The 12,900-nt window shown below is 45.0% G+C and overlaps 1 protein-coding gene across 2 annotated transcripts in view; it reads right to left on the bottom strand.

Moving 5' to 3' along the window:
- NTN5 (netrin 5) overlaps positions 1-3,218 on the bottom strand; it is a 37,004-nt gene extending 33,786 nt beyond the window's left edge. Inside the window, exon 1 of one of the 2 annotated variants that reach the window (XM_048518053.1) lies at positions 2,830-3,218. The gene's annotated coding sequence lies outside the window, so the exon portion shown is untranslated. Of the gene's footprint in view, positions 1-539; positions 648-2,829 lie in introns of those variants that run through there. The other variant, XM_048518054.1, reaches the window with a different exon arrangement.
- Between the last annotated feature and the right edge of the window lie 9,682 nt (positions 3,219-12,900).

The following is a 12,900-nucleotide window of genomic DNA, read 5'->3' as shown; positions in this document are numbered from 1 at the left end:
CCACAGACCTTGTGGAAAGCCATGGTCAAGTCAACCTCTCTTAGGCTCATTCCACACATGCAGAACAATGCACTTTCAAACTGCTTTCAGTGCTCTTTGAAGCTGTGCGGAATGGCAAAATCCACTTGCAAACAGTTGTGAAAGTGGTTTGAAAACGCATTATTTTGCGTGTGCGGAAGGGGCCTTAGCTTTGGTTCCTTTTTGTATTATGGGAATATAAATGCCTATTGGTAGAGTCACGATGGGGAAAAGATGCGTAAAAGTGACAAGCAAATGGTTAATAATAATGACCGCTAAAAAATCAAACAACAACCCTAAACCAGAACCTAGTAGCTGAAATGCTTTTGAAGAAAAGTCAAGGAGCAAATGAACCGTAGGGCCGCAATTCAATTGACCTTGATATTCATGATTAGACATGTTTCGCCAAGTGCCCACTGATGGCCCTTCACACTGATGAATGTACAGCTCAATGAGGCTATAAATATATCTATACGCGTCCCCTTTGTAATCTAATTTCATATGATCCTTCTCTGTCTTACCTTAGTAGACGCAATTGGCTGTTTTATCATCGTCAATGCTGTTTCAGGTTAAGCACTGAACTTTTATCGAACACTGGACATCGTCTTCAAATGCCATCTTTCCTCAATTTGCTACCGGTGCTGATAAAATTGCTGGTTTTAGCGGAACCCTCAAACTCGGGGGAGCTAGGTTGATGATCTGAAAAGTCTTGCGGACTGGGGGCTTTTCCGTCATGGGCAGAATACCCCCCCACACACACAGTTTTGTAGTGAATATCCAACCTGATGAAGAGTTCTGAGAAACTCAAAAGCTTGTACACCATGTTGTGCTATTTAGGTTGAAACATTTTGTTTTTGGCATTGTCCTTTGGAACAATGTGCCTTTCTACCGATGTTACAAACAAACGTGGGTGCGTATCCAAGCGATAGGAAAGGTTACATTCCGGATGTTTCTAAAACAATTGGCAGGCCATGCCAACCGTGTCCCCCGCTCACACGAAGTGAGTTCAATCCTATCAGTTTTTCCATCCGATCTCTCCAAATTCCTTTTCTTTGTACTGTCCTCGCACAATTTAGCTTTTGTTCGTGGGATCCCATGATTTTTAGGGTACCTTTCTGGGTGTTTAAAAAGGACTCCCCTCCTTTTGCTTTCGCTGGAGGGAAACCTATTGGGATCCCGCCTGGTATCTCTGGCTTCTTGCTTTCAAGGTTTCTCTAAAGACGCGTTTCTTACACCTGATATCAAATAAGCCTATTTTAATTTTTCCATCTCGACAAATGCTGAAGAGCTCTTGAATTGCTTATCCGTCTTCTTCACCTTTGCTTCGCTGTAATTTGTTTTTGTGATGAGAAATTCCTACTCAACTTACATTTAAATTAAGGAATTGCGGCATTTAATCTGCCTCCTCTTGGTGCCATTAAAACAAAATACCTACAATCAAGATGCAGAGATATATATATGAAGCTTCTTATTTCTACAGAACCAGAAGGATATTATACCCAAATTCAACCGGCTTAAGTTTGGATGAGGAAACTTATCACAGAGAAAGCTGGTCTAAATGCAGCAATTCTGAAAAAAACAGTTTGTAAAATTTCGGCATCAAATCCCTTCCCAGTTTCAAAATGTTTTTCCCTTCAGTCGACATCCGGCAGATTTCATATCAGTAAGCTTTTGACGTCAGCAAATTCAAATCTGGCACAAGACTCTGATTTTTTCCCAACACAGGAGGCTGTTCATTATACAGTGGAAGAAATGATGGATTTTTAATGGATCTTCATTTATGTTCACAATGGTGTGTGAATTCCTGAGAACAAATAGTCCAGGCGTGATCTGCCCAAACCGAATCCTTCCCCCAGTAATATGACAAAGATATGAAATAGACATTTACCGGATTTCCCTACCGCCTATTTCAAGTGTAATTCCTGCTATAAAGACTGATATGTAGCAATGCAGAATCTGTTACCCCAAAACCCACCAGCTCACATCAACATGCAGCTGCTTGGATTGAAACTGCTGTTTGTATTTACTGAATATTCAGCACAGTTCTTGTTCTCGTTGCGGGGTGCGGAGTAGGTAATCAAACAGCCTCGCAATAATTTCTGCGTGTCACTTGGGACAATTCAAGATTTTTTTTACAATCTGAAGCAGAGGGAGAAACAAGAAACAAAGGACTTGCGGGTTCCTGAGATTCAAATATTTTGTGCAACTCCCCCCCCCCCAAATTGGAAGGCTTACAACAACCCCCCCTCCTAGGATCTCCCCCAAATTGTCACTGAAACCAGAAATATAAACCACGAGTGTACCATTTGGTAGAAAGATGATTTCCTTTCTCGGCATCTTCTACATAATTTATTATCCAATGTCTGTAGCAAATGTGGATATATTTAGCAATATTAAGTGCCGGCATGTTAGTTGTTTCGATAGCTTGACTAACCTTTATCTAATCTTTCTTGCCGGCATCAGCTCTGGTATTATGGATTTCTTTGGATCATGCAGCAATGTAAACGTTGCTGGCTTTAGGTGACACACATCACGTATTCCAATAACCATGTCGGCTTTCTGTTGCATTTGTGAGCTGGGGTATTATGTATAACCCATTATACTACAAAACCATTGGCAAGGCTGATATAATGCAGATAATGTATCCACATGAATGCAGCAGATTTTGCCGTCTTATATATTTCCCTCTGATCACATTTTTCAGCCTAGGCAAGCCACGCCAGAATTTATCATGCATTAGGAAAAAGAATGCAGGAAAACGATGCGATGCAACAACACAGTGACAGAATACAGCGATGATTGCAAACCAACCTTTTCTCCCCCCCGACTGCTGGGTCTGGAATACCTCGTCCACCACTCTGGAGTCCGATATCAGCCGGGAGTTTCTTTAAAACGAGACCCTCTTTGCTGGGAGTTTATGAGGAAGTTTGGCGAGTTTTACAGACCCTTGTGTAAATGGCAGGCGGTCGCCTCTGTCGAATTGGATCCGATCCACTTATGGGAAAGGGGAAATCGAGCCTCCCAAGATCTGTGAAAGCATTAGTCAGCTAAGCGAGTTCTGATATTCAGATTTCTCACCCAAGGTTTGAACCGTGAGCCACTGGTGGTGAAAGAGGGTTCGAGAACTCTGTGGCTTTGATCTGTGGCCGTCACATTCCCTGATAGCATGGGACAGGCAAGTTGGCCACTGACAGTGATGAACAATGTGTCAAAGAGAAAGGATAAGCACACAGACAAGACAGATGCCCAAACGCATGCAGACAGGTGGGTCAAGAGAGAGGGAGGGAGGGAGAAACCCAGAGGAGCTTATGCACACTCCACAAACACATCACACAGCGAAGATCCCAGAAATGTACATGGAACAGCAGTAACGCAAACATAGCCATGAATACACACAGGGAGACAATTTAGAGCTTTGTGTTCAAGATTTGACTCCAGAGGAAGAAAAAGTTGAAGGCTTAAGTGCTGATTGTAGGGAGTGATTATCTCGCAAGAATATTTCACAGCATGTACACAACCACGGGGGAAATCACCTGGCAGCATACATTCTACTTCGGAAAGTACAACACTGTAAAGCAAGCCAGCACGACCGAAGACCCGGCACACCGAATACAGCTCGCCAGCCAAACATTTGGCAAATGCATTGCATTTATCATCTAAGACAGTACAAACAGGAGGGGCGTTGAACAACAAGAAGGCCGCAGCGTGTAACGGGCCATGCTCAAGCTGGGGTTTTTGCTCTATGAAACCTTCGCTACTGTCAGGTGTAATGACAGATATTACAGGCAGCCCCCGATGGGCCCTTCAGAGCCGATTCCCTTGTCTAGTGCTGACCTCGTAACCCAGAACAGGGTATTGCCTTTCAAAGCACAGTCACACATTTTAACTAAACCTATAATCCCCTAGGTTTACGATTGTGTGAACAAGCTCACAGTCTGGGACCAAGAAGCAGGAGATTTTAAATACAGGGAACTAGAAAAACAAACACAAGGAAAACCGAAGCTGTATTAGCGCTACCAGACCGCAGTTATAGTCTGGGGGAATGGACTGTTCATGCGCTGTGCATAAAATGTTGGAAACGTTGTTCCAAGTCTTCAGGGGTACAAACAAAACATGTTTCAGTGGGCAACCGTGGCCACACTTAGCTGTTTTATACAAACAAAAGAAGATGGGCAGGAAGTAAATTGGTATGTAGAAGGACGGGAAACATTTGTTAATCGTTGGACCAATGATTTGGAACTAATGACTTTATAAAAGGGAAAACGTCTCCTTAAGTGGAAAGGAGTCACTGGCTGCAACCCAGTATTTTCAGTTGTCGTGTAGATATAGATATCTGGGATCATTTGAGTTGATCTATAATCATATATTTTATTCATTTCCTTGGTGTCTTATGTTCCCTATTTTTAGAACACATGATTAGTAATTAATTGAAAACTTTCAAAAGCTAATTTTGGTGGGGAGGACATGATGTAGCAATTCCCCCCTCCTTCTGTGGGGTTGATTCTGTACCCCACCCCTCTCACAGAACAGGAAAGGGAAGCTGTCCAAAGGGGAGAGGGATAAAGCTGTATTTTTGCTGAACCAGGCCGGAAGGATATGCCTTTATTTCTACGAGCTACAAGGATGAATAGAATAGAATCTTTATTGGCCAAGTGTGATTGGACACACAAGGAATTTGTCTCCGGTGCATATGCTCTCAGTGTACATAAAAGAAAATACATTTGTCAAGAATCATAAGGTACAGCACTTAATGATTGTCATATAGGTCTAGTAAGCAATCAGGAAACAATCAATAGTAATAAAAACATAAAATGTAAAATCATAAAATAAAATGAAATGTCAGCACAGGCTATAGTCATACAGTCATAATTGGGAGGAGATGGGTAATAGGAATGAGTAATAGGAATGGGTAATAGGATGAGTGGAAAGATATCATGTCTTGATTTCTACAAGCGCCCCACAACAATATTTTTAGCCACATGTTCTGGGATCCAATTCAACATCAGGGATTTGGTGCAGAAATTTAATGGCTGCCGCGAGCGCCGCAAGAATTCTCAAGCAAATTATCCTGACCACACTGAACATTTCAAAAAATGTCCTACTTTGGTAACAGAGTATAAGATAAATGGCTGGCCCCTTTTTTGTCTGCTCACCACTGTTTTTCTTAATATGACACGTACCAGTGTTATTTATTGAATGATGGATAGTGTGTATGTCAAAACCTGAAGGCCTTTCTTTTGCATGGCCCAGCTTGACAATAAACTTGGTTTTCTCAAATACGGAAAGGCGTATTTTCTGCTGATGAGTTATGAAGCCTCACCATTAATTATGAGCGTGGCGTGCAGGCTTTGATTTCATCCAGCAAAGTGGATTTCCAAAAGCCAGACATTAAGCGCTTCTCCAGCACTAAGAATGCAGCATTAGTAAAATATGATAGAAAGAAATCTGGATATAGGTACCGCAGAGACCTGTCCCGGGAAAATCGTAGTTCCTATTCTTGCCATTTTCAGAATTTAAAGAAATGGGGGCATTATCATTTTTCAGGGTTTAGGTCCCTGAAACCCCCCAATACATGAACACTCAGGAGTCATGCAGAAAACATTCTGTTCTTTCACATAACGCACTGGAAAGAAATTGTAAAACAGTTTAAACACCGGTCCAGCAACACCTTAAAGGCTAGCAGTGGCGTAGGAGGTTAAGAGCTCGTGTATCTAATCTGGAGGAACCGGGTTTGATTCCGAGCCTGAACTGTGGAGGGTTATCTGGGGAATTCAGATTAGCCTGTGCACTCCCACACACGCCAGCTGGGTGACCTTGGGCTAGTCACAGCTTCTCAGAGCTCTCTCAGCCCCACCCACCTCACAGGGTGTTTGTTGTGAGGGGGGAAGGGCAAGGAGATTGTGAGCCCCTTTGAGTCTCCTGCAGGAGAGAAAGGGGGGATATAAATCCAAACCCCCATCATGCGCCACCCAGCCCCACTGGCGCTACGCCACTGTTTGAATCCCACCACCATGGGAACCTGTTACTAAAATTTTTGGATCCCACCACTGGGGAGGTCTTCTCCTGCCTGAAGCTTCATCCCAATCTCCATAAACCCATAAAGGTCCCCCCCCAAAAAATCTGGCATCTTTAAGGCACACATCAATTTATCATCCTGTCCAATGCCTCATTACATACAATCGTCGATCAATATTTGGAACGTTGCGGTATGATTACAGCGAATCACCAGGATAAATTATTCTCAATTTGGTTGCTGAATTATAACACATATATAGTCAAACGAACAATCAGCATTCTACGGCAGAAACATGGGATTTGTTTTCCAAAATGGAAACATTTAAAATTAATCAGAGGGGCAATTGTAGAGTATTTCTCCAGCTGTCCAATCACGTCCTTCAATTATGCTATTGAGCTGAAATCTTAGCTGCCGCGTGCAGGACGGAGCGGCCGAAATTTCCAGAACATGAAACAGCACCGGTGGCAATCGATTCCGCGAGTTGTACTTGATTAAATCAAAAGATTAACTGTAGCTTGAGTCATGGATTCAGTTCCGATTTATCACTCAGGCTGTCACTCGGCAATCGTGCTGTTCATACAGACGCATCTTTTCCCTATAACCTAGCCCAAATGTACGGAAAAAAAACGAAATTTAAGTAGAGCTTCCCCTTTCTTCCGGAGTTCAGGTTTCATTTCAGAATCTGATCACTTCAATTGTTCTTACAGCCACAATACTCATGGGCCAGTTGATAATGTTTACCTGACACGCACGTCAGGTAAACTGCATCTTTACATCTCCATCTTCCATAACACGGGCAGGATAAATTATTGGTTTTGAAGTCGTTTTGGTTCAAGGGTACGACTGTTCAGGGGATATTTTATCACCCAGATTCCCAAACTAATGAAAAAGACAATAGTTATTATCTTCTATCAGATTCTGGATCCTGATTTTTTTCCCCACATCAAGTCACATCTGACTTATGGCGACCCCAAGAGGGATTTTCAAAACAAGAAGTGAGTTGCCATTTCCTGCCTCTTGTGTCATGAAGATGAAGAAGAGTTTGGATTTATACCCCACCTTTCTCTCCTGTTAGGTGGCTTACAAGCTCCTTTCCCTTCCTCTCCTCACAACAGACACCTGGTGAGGTAGGTGGGGTTGAGAGAGTTCAGAGAGAGCTGTGACTAGCCCAAGGTCACCCAGCAGGAATGTAGCAGTGTGGAAGGAAACACATCTGGTTCACCAGATAAGCCTCCACCATTCAGGTGGAGGAGTGGGGAATCAGATCTGGTTCTCCAGATTAGAATAAACCTTCCCTTAACCACTACATCACGCTGGCCCTGGTATTCCTCAGCAGTTTCTCATCTAACTTCATTTTTACCTTCTAAGGCCTCCATGATCTTTCCCCTCCTTACCTGTAACACCTTGACGTGTCCGATGCAGCCTTCGGTTCACCTCCCTCAGAAACCTGAAGGTTTTTCCTGATCCTATCACTGTGCCTGTCTCCTTTGCTGCCTCTGATGTGCCCCAAAAAGATCTATGTGGTGTCACCTCTCTCACTATTCCACCCTCTTCTCAAGACGTACCTTGTCCGTGAAGCCTTCGGCACACACACACAGTCCCTTTATCCCCACTGAATCGACAGTGCAAGACTAAACAGAGTTACATTTTTCTCAATCCATCCACTTAAAGAGAGTTAGAAGCGTGTAACTTTGTTTAGACTGCATTGCAGGTCTGAGAAACAGCAACTGCAAATGGAACTCCCCCACTTCTGCTGAGCGACCGCTCCCAGCCCAAGCTTTTCTCGCCTGCTCTGTGGTGCGTTTTAGATTGCTAACTCCTCGGGGCAGGGACCTGACACTTCAGTGGGTCTTGCCATCCCTATTATCTGGCCTTTCCATCAATACGGATGTGTGTGTTTTTGGCTATAGTCACAGATGATTTAGTAGAATTTTCAAGGGAAGAAGAAGAGTAGTAGTATAGTTTGGATTTATACCCCACCTTTCTCTCCTGTCAAGAGACTCGAGGTGGCTTACAAGCGCCTTTCCCTCCCTCTCCCCACAACAGACACCTTGTGAGGCAGGTGGGGCTGAGAGAGTTCTGAGAGAACTGTGACTAGACCGAGGTCACCCAGCAGGAATGTAGGAGTGTGGAAACACGTCTGGTTCACCAGATAAGCCTCTGCCACTCAGGTGGAGGAGTGGGGAGAGGAAGGGAAAGGAGCTTGTAAGCCACCTTAAGTCTCCTTACGGGACAGAAAGGTGGAGTATAAATCCAACCTCCTCCTCCTCCTCCTCCTCCTCCTCCTCCTCCTCTTCTTCTTCTTCTTCTTCTTCTTCTTCTTCTTCTTCTTCTTCTTCTTCTTCTTCTTCTTCTTCTTCTTCCTCTTCCTCTTCCTCTTCTTCTTCTTCCAGGCCACGGGCTCTTCTTGGGCACAGCTGTTCCTACCAGCCGGGCCTGCGGGCCATTAATCTCCCTGTTGTTTTTACGAGCCCCCCTCCCGCCTCTTGCTCCGGATCAAAGGTTAATTAATGCAGAGCAGACCGTGACCGCCGTTATTGTGACCCCGCAGGGCCAGGTGGTCCCCCAGCCCCGATATACAAGCTGCGATGAAAGGGGGACACGGCCCGGGAATTTGCACGATGAGGGGCTGGGCGGGTGGGGAGGGGGAGGGGGAGGAGAGGGATTTGACCCCCTGGCAGGGAAGGAGGGAGAGACCAAAAGCAAGGGAGCTTCTGGCTCAGGGAGCTGGGATGCTCCAAAGGCGAGGATCTTGCTCCTCTCCAAGGTGCTGCTGGGCCCCAGCCTGGCTCTTCAAATCCACAGGGCTACACTCTGCAACAACACAAGACGTTCAGTGTTTGTGGGGTTTCTGAGCTCCTGAAGATGCCAGCCACAGAGCCAGTGTAGTGTGGTGGTTAAGAACAGGTGGATTCAAATCTGGAGAACCCGGTTTGATTCCCCACTGCTCCACCTGAGTGGCAGAGGCTTATCTGGTGAGCCACATGTATTTCCGCACTGCTACATCCCTGCTGGGTGACCCTGGGCTAGTCACAGTTCTTTGGAACTCTCTCAGCCCCACCTACCTCCCAAGGTGTCTGTTGTGGGGAGAGAAAGGAGCTTGTTAGCCACCCTGAGTCTCCTTACAGGAGAGAAAGGTGGGGGTTTAAATCCAAACTCTTCTTCTTCCTGAAGATGCCAGGCGCAGAGGGTAGCAAAACGTTTAGGAGCACAAACTATCAGGCCGTAGCTGCTCAACCCAGAAAACCCACAGCGGCCAGTAGAGCCCGGCCACAAAAGGTTCAACTATACCTTTAATGTCATTTGGCATCATTAGCGGGGTGGGGGTGGGGGTGGTGTCTCCCTGAAAGCGCCAAGATGCCCATCCTGATATGGTGGGCACTTGTTGATATGGTGTCTCCAAACTGAACGGGAATGTATTTACCTGTCGATATTCGGTATGGGTTTTTTACATTCATAAAAGACGTCACTTTATTGTAGAAAGATAAATAATGCTGTAGTAAAGTAACTAGAATTCTCCACCAAGATTAGTCATGATTTTGGGGTTGGGGAATTCTTGGATATTTGGTGTGGAGCCTGAGGAGAACAGAGGCTGGGGAGGGGAGAGACCTCAGCGTGATATAATTCCCCGGAGTCTGCTTTCCGAACTAAACATTTTCTCCATCTTCACGGACTTGCCTCATTCTGCAAAACGCCTTTATTTGGTAGCTACATCCGCATTCGTGCCTGTTCCAATTTATATCCTTCAATGTGGGGCGAGTTATGCCCCACTCACAAAGAAATGAGGGCAAAACTGTCTGACTCTCTTCCAACATCAATTTTTCTTGGCCCTGAGGATTGTGCCCCGTGGTGGGATCCAAAAATTTTAGTAACAGGTTCCCATGGTGGTGGGATTCAAACTGTGGCGTAGCGCCAATGGGGTTGGGCGGGGCACGATGGGGGCGTGGGCGGGCATTCCAGGGGCAGGGCATTCCTGGGCGGGGCTGTGGCAAGGACGCAGCCGCTGCGCCGGTCCTTGGGCGGGAAACGAATGCACGCAGGCGCAGGCTGCCACGCACGCCGGTGCACCTCCTGCTAAACTGCTTCAAGTTCTGCATGCTACTGCTGAGAGGAGGGGTGTAACTAAGGCAAAAATCACGTGGCAAAATCACCAATTAGTAACCCCCTCTCTGCACACACAAATAATTAGTAACCTACTCTCGGGAACCTGTGAGAACCTGCTGGATCCCACCTCTGATTGTGCCATGGAAAGACTATTAGAAGATGCCAATCCGAATATAAACAGAGAGATGGCAAAATTCAGTGCTTATGTGGTTAAAAGGTGTGGACAAGAAGGGCAATAAAAATAGGAACTTTGGATCAATGATTTTATCTTTTATTCAAATTTTATTCCAGTTTTTAACTTGAACTTATACTATGGTTTGGACAAACAGTCTTTGGAAACTGGTTACCTCAATTTTATTTTGTATCTGGTCTGGAAATGTACTATCTGGATTTTATATTTGACCGAAATAAAATATTGATTGATTGAATGTGGGGCGAGTTACACTGCTGCTATTGTTTTGAAGGGATTTTAATGTATTTAATATATGATATTGTCTGTATTTTGTTTTACATTGTTTTGTTGTTTGATGATTTTACTGTGCACCGCCCAGAGCCCTTTGGGGGTAGGATGGTATACTACTACTACTACTACTACTACTACTACTACTACTACTACTACTACTACTACTACTACTACTCATCCCAAAAACAGTAGGGCAGCACTTAAAACATCTTCGAATTGACAAAATTAACATCTGTCAAGTTCAGAAGGTAGCCCTGCTGGGATCCGCACGAATACTTTGCTGATACATTACAACTTCCTAGGCCTCTGGGTGAGGCTCGAATTGTAATGAAGGCCAACAACCAGCTAAAGATCTGGCAGCTGTGAAATCTACAACAGCAACAACAACAACAACAACAACAATAATAAATAACTTTCGAATCCAAACGGACAAAGTGTTGAAACACTAGACATCACCGTGATCGAGGACAAGAAAGTGACCATCATTGACATAGCAGTCCCCGGTGAAAAAGAACATGAGAAGGTCACCAGATACCACGATTTGAAAATCGAGCTTCAGCGTCTATGGCGCAAACCAGCTGAGGTCGTCCCAGTGGTAATTGGCACGCTGATACATTACAACTTCCTAGGCCTCTGGGTGAGGCTCGAATTGTAATGAAGGCCAACAACCAGCTAAAGATCTGGCAGCTGTGAAATGTACAATAATAATAATAATAATAATTGTAATGAAGGCCAACAACCAGCTAAAGATCTGGCAGCTGTGAAATGTACAATAATAATAATAATAATAAAAATTGTAATGAAGGCCAACAACCAGCTAAAGATCTGGCAGCTGTGAAATGTACAATAATAATAATAATAAAAATTGTAATGAAGGCCAACAACCAGCTAAAGATCTGGCAGCTGTGAAATCTACAATAATAATAATAATAATAATAATAATAATAATATAAAAATTGTAATGAAGGCCAACAAGCAGCTAAAGATCTGTCAGCTGTGAAATCTATAACAACAACAACAATACCATGCAAAAATGTCTACACAGCTAGTTATAAGTAAATGCCAAGGTATACAATCTACAATTTCACCACGGAATAAGTGCAGATGCCTTTTAAACGTTGCAGCAAAAACGAAGCAGCCTTATTCTATCGCTGTCTTTTGGATCACTATCGGATTTTAAAAAATCTTTTAATGAATAAAACATATCGCTCACATCTGCCTGCTCGCCATTTTTTTTTACAAAACAGACAATTTAACCTGTTGAATTATTCAACCAAGGGCTGTTTCCATCTTGCTGAGGAAGCGGCGGCAATTGGCATGGAAAAAGAACATGTGTGCCACCTTCTGGGCCTGCTGCTCCTTTGCCCACCCTCCTCCCCCCCCCCACGGCATCTGCACACAAGCGCAAACACTGTGGAGGGTGGCACCTGTGGTCTGGCTGGCAAATGCCCTTTCTCCCTTCTGTGCTGAGTTGCCTCCTTGGCTACGGGTTGAGCAACATCATCACTCTGCTGTTTTTCCTTGGAGCTACAACAAAGGCGTAGCAAGGGGAAATGGTGGCCAAGGCAACACCTGCTCCAGGTGTCCCCCCTGCACCCCTCTTAGGTGACGGCAGTCCCGGGCAGCCTGGCGGGGCCTGGCAGGGTGGGGCGGGGCTGAGGGGGGATGGAGGAGAGGCATGGGGGGCAATTTTCAGCCCCCCACGTGACTGAACGGCAGCCCGCTCGGGGCAGCCCACCCGAGGCAAAAGTCCCCATATGTCCCTGTGGAATCTTCGCCTCCGAGCCACAATGACTCTGCTCACAAGGAGAATAAAGTTGTGTGGAAACTCTCTTTGAGTCTAGGGGGCTTCCTACATTCTATGCAGAAAACAAAAATCCTGGATACGTTGTACCGGTTTCTATCTAGGTTCACCTCAGTGTATCCGCACCGCAACCGAGCTCAACGTTGTTTTGTCTCAGTTCCCCCCCCCCCTCAGAACTGCGACATCCCTGTCGCAGTTATGAACTGCACCTTTCTGCTGGAACAAGGTTGATACCGCTTCGAAGCTTCGAAGTGCGGAAGCATCGAAACAACACCTCATCTGTTCAACCAATCAGGAGCCGCTTTTGTGGCATATGCAAAACGGGAGAGTCGTGGCGGGCATGTAACTGTAAACTGTAAACTGTTAAAAAAAAGAACGCTCCCGTTTCCTGTGGTAACACAAGCTCCAATCACGATCGAGGAGCAAAACAGGCACCAACATGATCCCGCCCACTTAGCTCGGTTCCAGGGGGCCAAGTAAGTTGCTGTGTGGACA

The sequence above is a fragment of the Sphaerodactylus townsendi genome, linkage group LG15, assembly GCF_021028975.2.
Source record: "Sphaerodactylus townsendi isolate TG3544 linkage group LG15, MPM_Stown_v2.3, whole genome shotgun sequence".
NCBI classification, from domain to species: domain Eukaryota; kingdom Metazoa; phylum Chordata; class Lepidosauria; order Squamata; family Sphaerodactylidae; genus Sphaerodactylus; species Sphaerodactylus townsendi.
Note: the sequence above shows the minus strand (reverse complement) of the source record. Positions and strands in the feature narration are given on the sequence as shown.